This window comes from Manis pentadactyla, chromosome 8 (genome assembly GCF_030020395.1).
Source record: "Manis pentadactyla isolate mManPen7 chromosome 8, mManPen7.hap1, whole genome shotgun sequence".
In the NCBI taxonomy this organism is placed as follows: domain Eukaryota; kingdom Metazoa; phylum Chordata; class Mammalia; order Pholidota; family Manidae; genus Manis; species Manis pentadactyla.
The window spans coordinates 15,540,703-15,558,276 of record NC_080026.1 but is presented as its reverse complement, the minus strand read 5'-3'; positions in this window follow the sequence as shown (position 1 = coordinate 15,558,276).

The following is a 17,574-nucleotide window of genomic DNA, read 5'->3' as shown; positions in this document are numbered from 1 at the left end:
AAGAAAAGAACCAAACTGAATTCAGGGTTTAGATTGGGAGTAACGGGAAGAATGGGCCACTGTTTTTCCTACACGGAGAGAGACGGCAAGAGAAGCAGAATTAGAGAGGAAGGGAAACAGGACTTAAACATATTTAAGTTTAAGGTAACTTGAGATGTTGATTAGGTGGTTAGATCTACGAACTCAGAATTCAGAAGAGAGGTGTGGACTACAGACATATATTCGGAAGTACAGAGCCACAGTTGCAATTAAAATTAAAATCAAGAGACTGCATGAGATTCACCCTGTAGCAAGTGTAGGTAAAAAAGAGACAGGCCTAAGGACTGGGCTGAGGGGGCTTCAAATGCATAGAAGCTGGGTGGGAAATGGAGAAAAACCACCAGGAGAAATTGAGGTAATGACCAGTGAGATAGGAGTAAAACCACAAGAATGGGGTATCCTGGAAGTTAAGCAGAGCAAGTGTTTTCTGGATGAAGGAGTAAATAATTGTGTCAATGATTAGATACATCAAGTAAGGACTGAAAATTTATGCCCTTGGAATCATGAGCTACAATAGAAAGACCAGCTTTCTCTGATATCATTTCAGAGCAAAGGCAAATTCTAAGCTTGCTCCGCAAACTTTTTTTTCCATCCAGGACATAAGGGTCAGGGTCATGAGCTGCTGTCAACCTGGGGAAAATTTTTACCTTCACAATAAAGACAAGCAAAGCTTCCACACAGGGGCATGATGTAAAGACAATCTGAAGGTTCACAGTTTTCTATAGGCAATTTGAAATGAAATATTACTTTTTTGATAATTGCTATTCTGCATAATTTGATTCTCTGCTCTACTGCTTTTGCCTATAACACTGGGTGAGGCAATGAAAAGGTCCCAAGACAAACTCCCACATTCTTGGGAGGTACCACAGATGCATACCATGTTTTGGAGTTCTGCAATTAAAAGACAGACTGAGCTGTACCCTCAGCTGTACCTCTTAAGCTGTGTTGTGGAAGAGGAATGAGATAGGGAACACATGCCTAGGGCTCTCTGGGGATAGAGCCCTCGTCAAGGGTGTCAAAGGTACCTTCACCAGAAAACAAATTCAAGGGTTGGGTTAGTGATGTTTGTGAGGCTTTATATTCTATTTTCCTATTGCTTTACTTAAGCACAACATAGTTATATGAATAGAAAAAAAGTTTATTGTTTGGAAAAATAAACATTGGTAAGAATTTTACATTTTTCACTGAGAAAACCATGTCATTTTGCCCTAGTTCCAAATACTGATCAACAGTGCAAAATCAGTGTTTTTGGTATCACATCCATTACATATAACATGACACAAATGTCATAAAAGTGAAGCAATCATAACTATTTTTGTTGGGGAATCTACTATGTTCCAGGCACTTTGCTAACACAGAGAATACATACTTTCAGAAGATTTATAATCTGAGTTCCTATTAAATTTAGCCTCATCTCATTAAGTCAAGGAGCCAGGCTGCAGTGCTTTATTCTCAATGCTGTCTTGTCTCTGGGACCAATTGGAATATAGGGCTGATTCATAGAGACTGGAGTTGTGAAAGGGATTCCACCTCTTCTGTCGCACATGCAAAGCATAGGGATATTTTCCCGCTGCTAGCGGAGGGAAAGAGCAGGAGGATCTGCAGAACAGGGCAGGCTGAACTTGCCCACTTGACTGCACAAATGGAGGAAGTGGGAGAGTGAGCGCTCCTGACAGGAAGAAGAGAGAGCGCACTGCAAGGATGCTGGCCTTTAAGGCACATTAGTGCACGAGTAACAAGTGGCCCAGTTAATGCTGAGCTCTGAACGACCAGATTAACAATTCTTCCTCCCCAAAGAGCTTGCTAGTAAAGGGATGAGGAAAACTGGTCAGAACTTCCTTCTCAAAGACCTTAGTTTTCTCGTATATATAACGAAGCAATTAGCGTGAAATTCTCAGATTCCTCCCAGCCTAAAATTCCATGATTCCAGGACTATGTTAATAAAAATAAGATTCTGAAATTAATATAAAAATTAAAGAGGATTTTCCTGAATTTTTTAAAGATTGGCATACATTTACTTCTCAAGATGTTGTGGGTGAGATTAGTAGGACAGACATCATGTGGGTTGTTAGAAATACAGAATCTTTAGGCCTTACCATTAGGTGAATCAGATTCTGTATTTTAATCAGATTCACATACCATATGCATAGGAAAACCCACAGACAGACTAATCTTTGAGTGACAAGTTTTCAGAGATCAAAAACCACAAGATGCCTTCAATTTCAACAATAAAGGTTAAACCTAAGGCAATTAATAATGGACAGCAGCTCTGCTTGAGAACTGTTGAGGATTCTATTTACTGCAGTTAGTTACCATGTAAGGAGTTAATGAAAGAGCTGTCTACTGACACCTGTGATGTTATTTCTCATTTAATTTTTTAAAAAAGGAAAAATGCCTTCTTGGCAATTTTACATCTATAGTGAAACTTAAGTTAAACTTAAAATATCATTTAGTTATATATATATATATATATATATACTTGAGTCCCTCTGTTGTGCTGCTTCGAGATGGCCAAATATTTGCCTGCCCAACATCAAGTGTCTTCAAGCATTAGTCTCCAAAAGACCGTTTAAAGTTAGGGACTTTTCATAGCTGTTTTTAAAGACCATTAAAAGACAATTGCTTAGAAATCAAGTAGTGATGTATCTTGGCTTAGACTAAAACCACTAAAAGAAATGTAAAATCCACAGCTGTACATGTCTATCAATGTGCTTATGGTCAAGTTGTCTTTTTCCTCATTCAAAACTATAATTTTATTTTCTTAGGGTGAAATTCAATAAAGCTGATATCAAACTTAAATTGGATATATATTTACTTTTTCACAATTTCAAGACAATGATTAATCATGGGAGACTATGGAAATGATTTAAATACCCTAGCATGAGTGTTAATAAATATATAAACTATTTTATCCTGGCAATACTCAGAATCTGAAGTTCAAGAGAAAATCTAGAAAGGAATGCAATATGCTCGTGCAATCCAAGGAGTATTGCTGTGTAACACTTGTGATGTCTTAAGTTGTAAATACAGAAAACTTAAATCAATGTAATTTTACAATAAAGAAAAATAATCTCAAACGACTTAAAAGTTCAGAGATAGTCTGGCCTTAGGTAAGTCTCTGTGTCATGGCTCAAGTCATTTGATCAGGACTTGATTCCTTTCTTTCCCCTCATCTTCTCTGCTCCACTGGGCTCCAGCTTCAGCAAGCTTCCTCCTTGTCATCTGAATTAATCACCAGTAGCTTTCCAACCTAGGTGCTTTCTTGATTTACTTCAGCAAAGAAAAATAAAATGCTTTTGTCCAAATGTTTTCAGGAAAATTTTGAAATTCGGTCTGAATTTCATGGGTACCAACTTACTACCCATGCTTCCTGGTAAACCAGGGATTTGACGCGGGGAATGGCACTACTTGATTAATTTAGTTAAGGTCAGGTATCCATACTGGATCTGAGGATGCAGGGAACTTACTTAGCAGCACGTTACTACCTTATTGGACATTAAGTTTCTTGGTGATGGGAAAAGGAGGGATGCATTCTGGGGAGGCAATCACCCAGTTTCCACTGCAAGAAAGGACCTGGAGGAAGATAGGCAGGTGAACTCTTGTCCGGTGGTAGATACATTTCCATGTTTGCATATAAGCTGTGAGAAAGCTGAAGCGTTTCTGAAGTCCAAAACCAGCTTGGTGGCTTGGAAAAATGGGAAGCACGCTAACCAGTATGTTATATGTATATATTATAAAAAATACAGCTACTCTTTACTTATTTTTTAATCTATTGCTTTATGTCCATTTCCTATATTGTGATTACTATTATCTTTCTGAAACAAAGATATAATCAGATTTTTCTCTGATTGGAAACATTTTGCGATGACTCATTTCATATCGGGTAAAATCGAAACTCTTCAGTGAAGGAGTTCTGCTGAGTCTACCACTAGTATTTCAAGTAACGACTTCTTTCACTCTGCCCCACACCTCATGTCCTTGCCTTTGTGAGCTCTGTACCTTCTTCCTCTGAGACCTACCGCCCACTTTGCTCACTTGTGTTTTTTACCTGGAATATCCCTCCTCTTTTCCATTCATACCTACCCCATGTTTCTCATCCTACCAGGCCAGAGCCTCCTTTCTGCTTCTGTGCCATGATTTTTATACGTATTACTCTCACAGTATAATCATTTGTTGCACTTTATCACTGAATATTGTGAAAATGCTCCATGAAACTTTGTATAGGAAGGGCTGAAGACATAACTATATACAATGAATTGTATTTTGAGGTACTCAAATATAACTGGAAGCATGACACTGAAGAAAATATTTAAACACCAAAGATTATAAATTCAAATTATTCATTTGGTACAAATCAGTGTAGACATGTACATCTGATTAGATTTTTTAGAAGGAAACAATTATTTTCATATTTTACTGCTGCATTACATTTTTTTTCAAAAACTTCATACATTGCAAAACTCTTTTGTTAAGGTAAAAGTTATTGCAGAAATTATTTTTCTAATTATAGCATTACTGAATTTGTCAAAAATCTAGCTGCTTATTAGGCAAAACAAAGAATTGAAACAAAAATTCTGAAGAATTCTAAAACAAAGAATTGAAATGATATATGCACTGTTTAAGTAAGCAATATCAGAAATTTTGGGAAATACTGTGTATGTGGATTGAGTATAATATATAATCTCACTTTTGAATTATTAGTTTTCTATCTTCGATCTTGGCGTGTCAAAGAAGTAAGAAGTGCCAAGAAGCCTAATGAGGTAAAACACCACAGAAATAGGATTTGGGTAATAACTGAGATATTCAGCCTACTCTCTAGGCCTTAGTGTCCCAATTCATGAAATACAAGCATTGAAATAAAAGCCAATAAATTTTATTTGTTAACATTTTGAACCAACTGACTAAAATGTAAAATGTTAGGTGTTTTTTTCTCCTCTAACACTGTCATTTTGAATGATTAACAATTTATTTTAATAATACTGACAGTATCCAATGTAATTCTCTATAAAGGTTTTAGAGATCAGAACATAAATTTGAATGTATTTAAAAATAAGCAATCTATTTTTTCATGTATGTTTGGCTTTTGGATCCAGTGAAAAATCATTGTTATTCAAATTTAATGAATAAAGTGTCTACTGTGGTTTGGAAACAAAACTAAGTATAAACAATTAGCCTCTTCAGAACTAATATATGTATTTTGGAAAATGTCTCAGAGACTATATCTAACAATGAGTTTCAAGAATTTCATTATAATTTAGTCAAGCATATAGCCTTCAAAAATTTGTACTGCTATGAGGAAGAAATACATATATTATTCCTGGTTTATAAAAAACATTGGCTATATTCCCTGAGACTAAAGCAATATGAATTATGGCTAAGAACAAAGACTGTAGACAGATAGGGGTTCAAATCTTAGATCTGTTAAAAAGGTAATAATCATGGTCATAGGTGGTTGTGAGGATTAAACAATGTATATTCATTACAGAACATAATGCTAGAACACTGTTTAGGCTTCAATAAATGTTTTCTATTAATTATTATTACCTTATAATTATCACATAAGTAGATAATGAAATGCTAAGTTGCCACAGTTTGTTATAGTTTATTACTTTGTCCTTAAATGTCTATAAGTGGTTTTTTTGAACCCATGAAGACCTAGAGATGAAAAATTGAACCAGTGCAAAAATCTTTGGTCTGACCATGCCTCCATAAAATAGGAATATTGTGCTTTGATAAAACTTATCCTTCATTAATAGGCACATGCTTTGAGAACCTGTGAAAGGACTAGCAAAGTCTAGCTCGTATGAGGAAGAAGAAGAGAAAAAGTCAGCCAGTAAGATCTTATATTTGATAATCTACTGTTTCACAAGTTTCCAAAAACTTTCACATATTATATCACATGATCCTCAAAGGAACATGTACAGTCATCAGAATAGGTTTAAAATCTACCTTTAAATGTGGAGGAAATTGACACTCAGAAAGGATGCGACTGATGTTACATAGCTAGAAGGCAGTGGAGCTGGGGTGTTGACCCAGTCTTTGTCCCTTCAGTAGATCCTATGCCTAATAGCGTCTCTTTTAATGATAAAAGGAGCTGAATAAATGCATTTGGTATTCTGAATTAAATATTTTATTAATTTTTTTTGCACAAGAAATATAAAAATCGCAGATTTTTCAAGCTCAGTAAAAAAAGTCTCTTAACTATTTTGGAACATAAATGTTCTCTAAAATTAATTCCTCAGTTCAGTGTCTTGAGTTGGCTACAATCCAATCTTGAAATGTTATTCTTCTGAAGAGAGGCTGGGATAATCAAGCAATGAAGGTGAGCACCAGCACAATCTACTTACGGCACTTTGTGGTGCTTAGAGATAAGAGTCACTACAACTCCCAAAGTACCATATGCTTTGACTTCTGTAAATGCGAAGGGACCCTGCATAAGGCATTTCTAAGAGATTTAACTTGATTTTCTAAGTGAGAAATGGAAACTCAGATGCAATAAAATTATGGAAGTGTTGATGTTTGTTCTTAATCCAAATCAATAATTTAATCCCCAATATAGGTTTAAGAATCAATGTTTTATTTTACTTTTAATATAAAAATCAATCTTTTGGGATGACCACAACCTTCACGTGAATATTTTTATCTCCTGAAATACTGTCAGGAAGATATCTTTATAATCTTTAAAAGAAGTGAAATTGGAGGTGAATGGCAAACTGATGCCACAAACACAAGGCTTCCACTTTTCTCAAGACATGCAAATGGAAAATTGCTTACAGAGTAGAAGTGGGCTAAATTATTACACAACACTTTGCAAGGTTTTGCAAAGGTGCCACAGTTTTCCAAGATCTATGTTCATTACAGTTAACAAAAAGAGAATTGTGCACATTATATATAGGCAATAGCTAAAGAAGGAAGTATAAAGAACAATAAGAATATATGATATTGTAAGGAATGGGTTATTGCAGTAAAACATCAAAAAAGAAAAAGAAGTTTGGAGGAAAATAAATGTGGCAAAAGGATTAAGCACTGAGTCTCTGTAATTTGGTTAAGATTTGAATCTTGGCTTTACCACTTTTATATCGAGCAAATTACTTAACCTTTCTGAACTTCATCTTCTCCAACTAAAAATAAGGCAGTAATTGTACTTTCTCATGGGGTTTTATGAGGATTAAAAATGATAATGCATATATAGTGTTTTATATAGTTCCTAGTACAAAGCAAATGGTCAATGAAAATTGTCTATTGTTATTTAAGTAAATCACACAAAGAATTGCAAGGATTTTCAACATCAGAACCAGAATAAAACGATATTCCCCAAATGGGTTGCAATTAATATTGAGAACCTAACTGGTACACTTATGCACTATCTTTCTTTTTAAGTAAACAAAACAAAATAAATAACAAAAACTATAGTTTACTGAGTAAGCAGAATAACTTTTCAGACAATCTTGCCAACTCCTTAAAACCTAATAATGTAATTTTAAATTAGAAAGGCTTTTCTTATAGCACTTGGAAGGGAAAATTTGATTCAGAAAGTGGAGACTCAAATTTATTCAGAGAATGATTATTTTTAAATTTGTTATTCAATTAAATTCTACACTTATTCATTTAAGGTCTACAAAGTACTTATGATTTATTCATCAGATATTAAATTCATGATTCTTTAAACCCATGCAAAAACGTATACAAAAATAGCATTCATTAGAAACAGCATAGATGTAGTGACCATTAAATGTTAAGCGCAGTCCTTCCTATTCAATTTTGTTCCTCTAGAACAGATATGAGAAGTTAGAATTCAGTTACTTCAAGAAATAAGACCAGTACAGAAAATAATCAAAACACATCTCTGTTACTACCCTCAGCCTGGCACATAGCTTGGCAACAAATACTTTCCTGAAAAATCCATAGCAAGTCCCTAATCCCACCCACAGAGCAAGCAGCCCTGACTACTGCCGTTCCTGAGTCCACTGCTCATGCTCAAATAACGTGAGCCACAGGATTGATTTCTATACAGTCAAATGAAAACTCTTTACCTGTCATTCAGGCCTGTCATTGTGACACAGCACCTCTTGCTCTGATTAAAGAGGGAACGTGAGTTTGAGCATTTTCTTTTGTTAAGTGTATACATACGTGTATTATTAAAGCAAAGGGAGATACAAAGTAGGTCATGCAAGACTTAAAAACAAAACAAAACTATTTTTCTTTGATATTCTGCCAGCCAGTAATTTGGGTAGTTTTCTGAGAAGAGAAATCTTTAGAAAACAATAATCAAACTGCAATAGTTCCCTCAGTTAACCTGAAAGTTAACATAACTATGCCCACGGCCCATTTAACTTAATGGCTTCGCTGTCCTGGAATTGTAGATAGGGCTTCAATCATCATCTTATGCCAGAGTGCGGTGGACCAGTTATTTATCAATTGTTTGGAAAGAAGTCAATCCCAAACTCTCGGCTCTCCAAATGAAAAGACACACAGCGACGATGACTGTCCTGAATTGCAGGATCGTAAGGGGAAACCTGATTAGGTTATCTGCTGTGACACACAGAATGACAGTGAAGTTGGGAGACTTAACGTCTTGGAAAGGGTGAGAGGTGCTTTTCAGCTTTAAACAAAGCAAAACTCTAGCTGCCCGTGACCTCAAGCTTACTTTGTAGTTACACACTATCTTCTAGGCAATATGCAGGAAAAACCCCAGCGCTCTGTGTGATATGAAAATATTACCTACCTAGATTTGGAGTGGACGTTATAAGCCAGTGTCTTTTTGCCTAAAATGTAATAGAAAAGCTATACTTCCAACAATAAAAAAGGAATTACACTTTGGTGAGGGAATAGTAAAGGTTTCCCGCACTTTCACAGGCCAACCAAATGTCTTCCTCCGCCATGTAAATGCAGTAAAAGGATATCTGCATTAAATTACAGGATTTATAGTCCGCAGGAAAACGAAACCACGTAAAGATCATTTCTGCATTAAAATCTGGTTTTCTCTACTGGTATATATTTTAAAAATATAGGTGCCTTTTCCTAATGAAGTACATCAAAGCATATTATGCTCTGCATTTTGTGAGAACTAGGCGATTTATAAATGCTATTCACATTTAATTAGTAGTCATTTCTTCTCCATAAGCATATTTACCCGGATCTCTTGTTCCTACGGCAACCCAGTGAGTACTACAGCTACAAGAACAGCCTAGACTCACCTAAAAAAGGATGGAGATTAATGAGCAAGCTCAATATTAAGACTACAATGCAAAAGACCAAGCGGTAAGATTGCTGAGAGGAGCATTACAAAGAAGCCTCAAAAAAGAATCTCTTATTTCAAGGAGCCTATTTATAGCAGCACAGATTTTATTTATTCAAGAGAGCCTGTAGTATACAGCAAGTAGGGGAGATGAGTCATTTAGTACTAAGTTCTGCTTAATTGGCTATCTACTCAGGTAGGGTGTTACACATCTACATACATATACACACACATGTATATTATTATAATCTGCTTAACACACTTATCAGTGGGCTATATAAACAATATCACAAGCAGTTGTGCTTAGGGATGTTTCTCTTAAATATTGCACTTGTTTAAAAAGAGGGGGTCTTTAAAGTTAGCCTTGGCATAAGATGATGTCATTAAACATTTAGGGAAAAATGACTCTTAAATCTAAATGTTTATGTTATTGTAAGGGTAATTCTCAGATCCAGTCTTTATTCCAGTTCTAATACTCAATTCTTATTAAAGGGGTTGCTTGAAAATAATAAGAGCATTGTTAAGGATACCAGAAGAAAAATAAGCAGTTAACAGAAATTTTGCATATTTCCCTCAATTCTGCTTATGTGACAATTCTTAATTTAAAGATTTGGGTGTGGGAGGTGGTATAAGGAATTGAGGCCTAAATCTGTATCTGTACAAAAGAATTATATAATTTTTCAATTCCTAGGAAAGGCAAATTACAAATAATTAAAAATTATTTAAATTCTAGAGTAAAATAAGACATAACTAAAAACAAACAAAAACCTCAGCCCACCAAACTCCTGGAGTCCAAGTAATTTTGCTTTGCACATTGTGGATGTGTGCCAAGTAATCGCCACGCAGTATTTGTCCTAAAAATCTCTTTAGGTCTCAAAACAATATGTGGAAGAGACACTGAATATGGAGAAGGGCAAATCAGAAATTAAATAATCCTTTTTATCAAATCGTGCTTTCTGAAAGTGACAGGCTCTGTTCAGAGCTGGGCGGTTCGTTCTTGCTACAACACAGAGGCAATAGCATTGTTATCAAGCCTCTAAATTACCCTGCTCAGTGGCAAAAAGTAAAAATGATTCCTTCTGACCTTTCTACATTGCTTCATTAACTCTAGCCTGCAATCAACAAGTAAAATTGAGACGCTTTCCGCAGCCCTCTCTGATAGAACTGATTAAAAGAAGTAGTTGCTTGGCATCTGGTCAGGAGATTCTGGGTACAGCTCACATGCTAAATGAGGGTGAAGTCAGTGTGTGGCAAGACATGCCTATTATACATTCACTAATATTCACTTCCGTTAGCCAGGGCATTTCAAATGTGTTTCTTTCTAGATCCAGAGGGATAGTTGACGATGTAAAACAGTTTGTGTACCTTCTCCAGAATTATTAGTCAATAATGAAATTATTTTATGTGGCTCTATAAATAAGAAAAGGAAGAGATATTTTATAAGGATTAATGGTCAACCAATTCTGTCTTAAATTCAGTTCCATGATATAGTATCAATCAGTCTTAAAAGAATACATAACAGCTTCTACTCGTTATTTTCCTTTAGTGAAAATGCGCCTTTACCAGCAACTATTGTCTAAACAGCGAATTAGACTCAATAATTAAATCACAAGGCATTTCTCTCCCAGATTATCTATGAATTTGAGTTCAGCATTTCCATAGGTACTTTAGTGCCTGTATGGAGAGTATTTTAATACCAAAGAACACAGCAACTTAAATGCCATTCCCTGGGTCTTCTGAAAAAGCAATATAGGAGAGTAAATAGGGCAAATATCAACAACAAAGAACCCCTACTTTGAGTCAAACAATAAATGCAAATAGAAGAACTAAACCAGAGAAGCGAGGTAGGGGGTGAGCGCTGTGGTCCGAATATTCCATCCTGAAAATGCTCACCCAGCCTGTTGTAGGCAAGAATATTCTGTTATCTTAAAAAAAAAAGTCATAATCGTCCATCAGTGAATCTCGTCGCTCAGCTTCCCAGGTAAAATTAAAACGCAGTCCCAGAGGCACCAGGACATGGAAACTGCACCCTCTCGCCGCAGATAATCAGCACAGAAGAGCAGCTAACTTCTTAAATAACCACAATTAAATTTCACACACTCTCTTCTCCCTTCCTGGTTTTCAATCGTGGGGTTATTTATCAGAGAAGAAAAATTGGAGGCTGAGTCTTGAGAAAGCAGCGAGACACTCCTCACCTAATTAGCGTTAACCACCTCTGAAAAGAAATTCCCTGAATCCTGCCGCTCAAAAGTCACCCGCCCCCCTCACCCCGCCCGGGCGCCCTGCAGACCCGCCTGCGCCTGGGCAGAGGTGAGCAGCCCCGCGTCCTGACCCCCGGCACGCAGCACTAAAGAGGCGTTTGCCACCGCCTTCCAGGAATCAGGTAAAACAACACGGGAGGTGATGCAAGCGGTGTGCTTTGTCCGTGTTTAAACTTCACGGCCACTCCGCCACAAAATATATGACCCGAAGCTGCCGGAGCCCTGAAGCCTCGGTGCTCAAACAGAAGGCTCCGGAAAGAATGGAGATTTGCAGATCTGATAATGAGCCAGTTAATGACATAAATGATACCTCAAGAACCTCACTAAACCATCCAGGTCCTACAATTTAATCTGTAATAAATACTCCCGCATCATTGCGAGATGGCTGCTCATAATGGCAAATGAAATATGCTGGTATGATAGGTACAATAAATCTGGATTTTCCTATGGTTCCCTCAGGCTAGAACAATATGTAACCACAGTGCGCACTGTCAGGATGAGCAGATCTCAAAGCCATCATAAAATCTAAATGGGGACTAATTAGGAGGCCCTTCCCTTCCAGAGTTACTATTTCTATTGACATTTTCCATGCATGAGCCCCTCCATAACATCATAAGTCACCAAGATAAGAACTCCCTAGATTATAGGGAAAAAGCTTTAATGGAGAAGTTGAACTCAAAGGCGATGCATAAATTTTCCTTTTGATACTATGGGAAGTCTGTGTTCAGTACTTTCTTTACAAACTTTCAAGCCAGGAGCAGGGTACTTTTTAATCCCTCGGCAGGCTTCCCTCCCGCGCGGCTGGTCGCAGTCTCTCCAGTGTGAGGGTCAGGTGGCGCCCGGGGAGGATATTAAAGGAGAGAGGGCCGCTTGTGAAACTGACGGCTGTGGGTCAGGAAAGTGTGCGAAGGGGCACTTGGCAGGCTGGCTTCTGGTTCAGGGCCTTCTGGCTTGAAAGTTGGAATTTTCCTAAAGGTCACTGAAGATTACCCTTCCTCAAAGCTCATCCAATCAGGAATGGAACAGATTTCTTCATACAGACCCCTTCGAAGCAGGGAAGTGAATGAATTGTTTTGATAAACCGGGATGCCACAGGTCCCTGGGAAAAGGTGAGGGAGGGTCACCTTAGTGCCCAATAGGAATAGGTAGTGAAATCTCTAGGCACCATGAAGTGCTGAAGGTTGGTGGGGAGAAACCAGGCCTTTAGTGTCAGACCAACCTTCTCTTTAGTGGTCTGCCAAGAATATGGCAAGGTATTTAACTAAGTGAAACCCTCAGTTCAAACAGGAATAAAAATAACTAATCTGATAGGGATGTTTGAAAGGTTGAACTGTGCATGTCGACAATTCTTAAAATAGCTCTAAATATTATGACTTATGAAATTGATTATTTCATTTCAAAGGAATAAAATTAGGAAAACACCATGAGAAGGGATGTGCAATCCAGTATTCTCTTTTCTTGATGTTTGTTTTATGCAAGAGGAAAAGCCAAATATTGTAGGGGGTGGGTGGTCATAGGATCTTATAAAGTGTAAGTCCTATGTTAAAGAGGCATTGTCCTATTTCTAGTTTAATTACTTGCAAGTATTTGTCAGATTTTGGATATATTTTGAAGGCACAATATATAGAATTTGCCAAAGAAATAGATGTACATATGAATGAAAGGTAGAAATGAGCAAAGAAAGAATTAAATACCTTTTAAAATGTCTATTTTATAACAGTGATCATATTCTCATACTAATACAGGAGACAAAGTGGTTGTTTCACTACACTATGTTGTCCTTCAGTGTACACACATTCATTTACTTAACAGTCTCAAGAGATGGTGACTGAGTACCTACGTCATGTTGCTGGGGGTGGTGCTGAGGATGTCATGGTGGACATGGCAGACGAGCTCCCTTGTCTCTGTGAGCTTATATTTTAGTGGGAGGAGAGGAAGAGAAGGAGATAATAAAATTAATTTAAAAACAGAATATGGCAGCATTTGCTGTGACATTACTAGTGATGTTGACAGGCTTAAGAAAAACATTCACAATTATGAATGGTCTTTATGTTCCCTTTTTTTGGTAATGATCTGTAAAAGGACACTGCTTCCAAACCTTTGCTCACACTTAAACATTTCTTTTACCGAATATGTGGCATTGAACGTTATTGAAGTCAGCTTTCCAAATCCAGAGAAATGGAAGAATATCAAAGAGTCACAAACTAATGTGGAATATCTACTGGAAATACAAAGAAAATACCCCAAATCTAAGAAGAGGTGGAAACCAAAAACTATCCTAATGCTGCATTAATACAGAAAGAGCCATCCAGTGTTTGTTTTAGTCTTCATTTTAAGCTGAGGCAAAAGAGTTTACTGTTAATCATAAAAAAGTGGTAACTCTTAATAAAAGTTGCTTTTTAAAAAAAAAGTTAGAAGTGCATTTCACCAAATTTGGTAATTCAGATGATGAAATTTATTTTGGAGGTGTGCATTATTTGGTCTAAATTCATTGCATAATTGCTTCACAATTACTTTGGATGAACTTACTTATTCTCATGATTTTAACAACTGTTCAGAGAATATCCAAATCTCTATACTTAGCCCTAAGACTCTACTAAGCTTCTGGCTCATGGATCTAGTGTTGGCTGAATACATCCCCCAAGATGACACACAGGTACTGTAATCTATATATCATCACATTGCTACCTCTTTATCTTTCCAAACCAGTTTGCTCGTTTTTCACATTTGAATTTTCTCTCCTTCAACAGTCATTAAACCATCCAACCAATCATTAAACAAGGAGCATGGGAGCTGTACTCACCTAATCTCCCCTCTTTACTCTTCACACACAAACAGTAATAAACCCTTACTGATACCTTATAGTCAGTATAGACTGCGTTATGCTGTAGTAATGAAAGACACCCAGATCACAGTGGCTTCATACAACGAAATAAAAAGTTTACCTCTCATTCTCCAAAAGTATTCTGCGTTAGCTCTCCTTGTGAAGATGCAGCATTATACCCATTTTGATCTTATGAGATCTCTATCTATATATCCTCCCACAAACACCATGGCAGGGGACTTAACAATGGCAGGTCACACAGCGGGTCTGTCAATGTTTTGGCCCAGAAGTGACACATGTCCTTCCTATTGACCAGAAATGATCACATGATATCCCACATCAAGTGACCTGCAGTTTTACACGTGCCCCAAAAGGCAGGTGACCATGTTTACCCTACCTTCTAAGCACGTCTTAATATTTTTCACTCTGCTTACAATCCCTGTCTCCCATTATTTACATGATGCAATCCATTATCCACAGTTCTCTGCATCATGCTCCATCACACCCCCACACTCCCACCAGTGACCTGGCTCATGGAGACGGAAATCCGCCTGGCATTCTCTTCCCCCATTGGTACTTAGCTAACATGCAATGATCCTCAGGACAGAGTGTGGGCCTCATCTTCTCCAGAAGGCATTGCTGATCCTCACACAGGTTGAGTCATGCATAGTCAGTGGCTCCTGCTGAGCTGTTAGCACTTATCACATCATTGCATCAGATTATTTTTTATATAGCTGTCAAACTCCAAACACTGCATTATGAGTTCCTCAAAGGCAGCTATATGTGCTTTTGCCATTACAATCCTCTAGCACTCAGTGTAGTGCCTGACAGACTTTAACCAATGTTTGTTGAGTTAAATCATTATTTAAATATTACTACCTTATTTGTGATCCCGTATTTGAAATTAAATATCACATTTAATATTTTGAGATGCTAAGAACAGTAACAGGCACAATAGAATTTATGTGGTTTAGGTTAGAGGTAAAGGGTTGGCTTTCCCACTGATTGAAACACAGTATGTGAATATTACTAACTTGTTTCTTCTTTGCAGTAGTCTCCAGACTGAAATCTAGTCTTGGGGTTGTACAGTGTTTATTCTCTCCTTAACTTTCTTTTTGAAAATTTATGGACTGTGTAGTGTTTTTTCATAGCAGTAAGTTTTAGAAAAGAATTTCTGACCTAATGACAAATTATTGGCTCAGGAAATACTTTAAGAACGACTGTATCATACTTTCATTGTGGCTATGGAAATCTAGAAATAATATATGGAAAAACAAGCAAACACAAAGTAAAACCTACCCAAGGATATGCCAAAGATACGTGGTCATGCAAAACAAGCTATTAAAATTAAAAGTAAATCAAATAAAGATTCCTGGGCCTCTTAGTCCAAAACCATCTTCTTTGTGTTCATAAATTACAGTTATATATGATTGATCTAAGTATTTGTACAGTAAATATTTATTTACTAGGCAATTGTGTATATGATAGACATATTCAAAAACATTAATAATTTGTAAAATAAATGTAGATGAATACATTTACTGTAAGGGTGCCTCACTTCCCATATTGATACAATGAGTTGATTGGAATAGAGGGTATGTATGATTCAATATCTTAAGACTCTATCAATAGAGGTACATGAGCATGAAAGTACAATACACACTGGAGTGGTCAAGTTGCAGATTCTGGAAAATCATTTTAGACTTTCATAGAATTAAAAAATATACAATCTTAAAGAATTGGAAGACCTAGATTCAAAATAATAATGAGAGCCAACTTTCATTGAAATGAAATAATATGACTACGCAGTACTTATCAGTAAGCATTTTAGATACTTTATTGACTCTACAATGAATCCCATTTTACAGATGAAGTAAACTAAATTTTCCCAGGGTCACAAAGCTAGGAAGCGCAAGTACCTAATTTCAAAGTAGGCAGTCTGCCTCCACTGTCTGCACTATTAACCAAAGTAATACTCTTGTCTCCTACTGAGCTGTGTCTTCTTTTCCTTCTGATTGCCAAACAAATGCTTATTGATTTTTCCCTCAAGTCATCTCATGCTTTGAATTATAAATATTTAAGAGTCTCTTTCAATTTTGTGGTCAAATACCTACTTGATGTACTATATACTTAAAAATAGAAACAGTGGCCACTTAAAAGTGAGGAGGAATTAGCACTCATTCCTAAATTACTTTTGCTGTAGGGTCTTTTTTTCTGGAAACTTTTTGTTCCCCATCTGGGTCAAATTTATATGATTTCAGTTTGCAAGTTAATTTTTTTTCCCCTTCGATGGCCCCATAGTATCTTATCCTAATGACTGCATCAGGCCCTCAGAATATGGCCTTCTGATGATTAACCTTTGCGGTGCCTAAGGTCATCCTGATAGAAGATTTAATACTTTAAAATGCAAATCTGGTCATCTGGGATGTCCAAGTGGGTAATCATCACCTCTCAAAACTAATGACTCATGTGCAAGTTTTTTTTTTTTTAGGACATACTACATTTCTCCTCTTCCCAGGCTTATGGTTGGGATTGGTTATAATTTGAATATATATTATACTATATTATATTAATATATAGAGAGATCAGAAAATAATATATTATATATGATATAGATATATATATAATATATGAAATGATACATACAGATGCGTACATACAAATTAAACTCCCAGAAAAAATGGCATAAGAATGAACTTTCAAAATCTGCTACTTTTAAGGATCAAAGTGATCACTGAGAAGAAAAAATAAGAGTTGGTGGTGAAAGGTTAGGTAATGCTTCTGCAGCAAACAGCCCGAAATTTTTAGTGGCTTAACACCCACTGGTTTATTTCTCAATCATACTATGCATCTACCTCAGCTTTGTGTCGGTAAGTGGTGTGGGGGTCTCTGCCCAATGACTCAGACAGAGAGCTGTTGCATCTCAATATATGCTTCAACAAAAACCAGGTAAGGGAAAGGAACACATTAAATGGTGCACTGGCTCTAAAAGCTTCTGGCTGTAAATGATACCCATCACTTCCTTGCTCAATTCGTTTGTTGAAGTAAGTCACTTGAAGCCAGAGAAGCAGTTTAAAGAAAGCACAATTCAGCACGGTACTGGAAGGAAGGGGGCTGGAAGTTTATGGGGAGCTGCCGCTGTGATTATCGCAGTGTAGAAACCAGTTCTTAAATATAGGAATGACCTAACAAACTTCTAAAAATTCTAACAG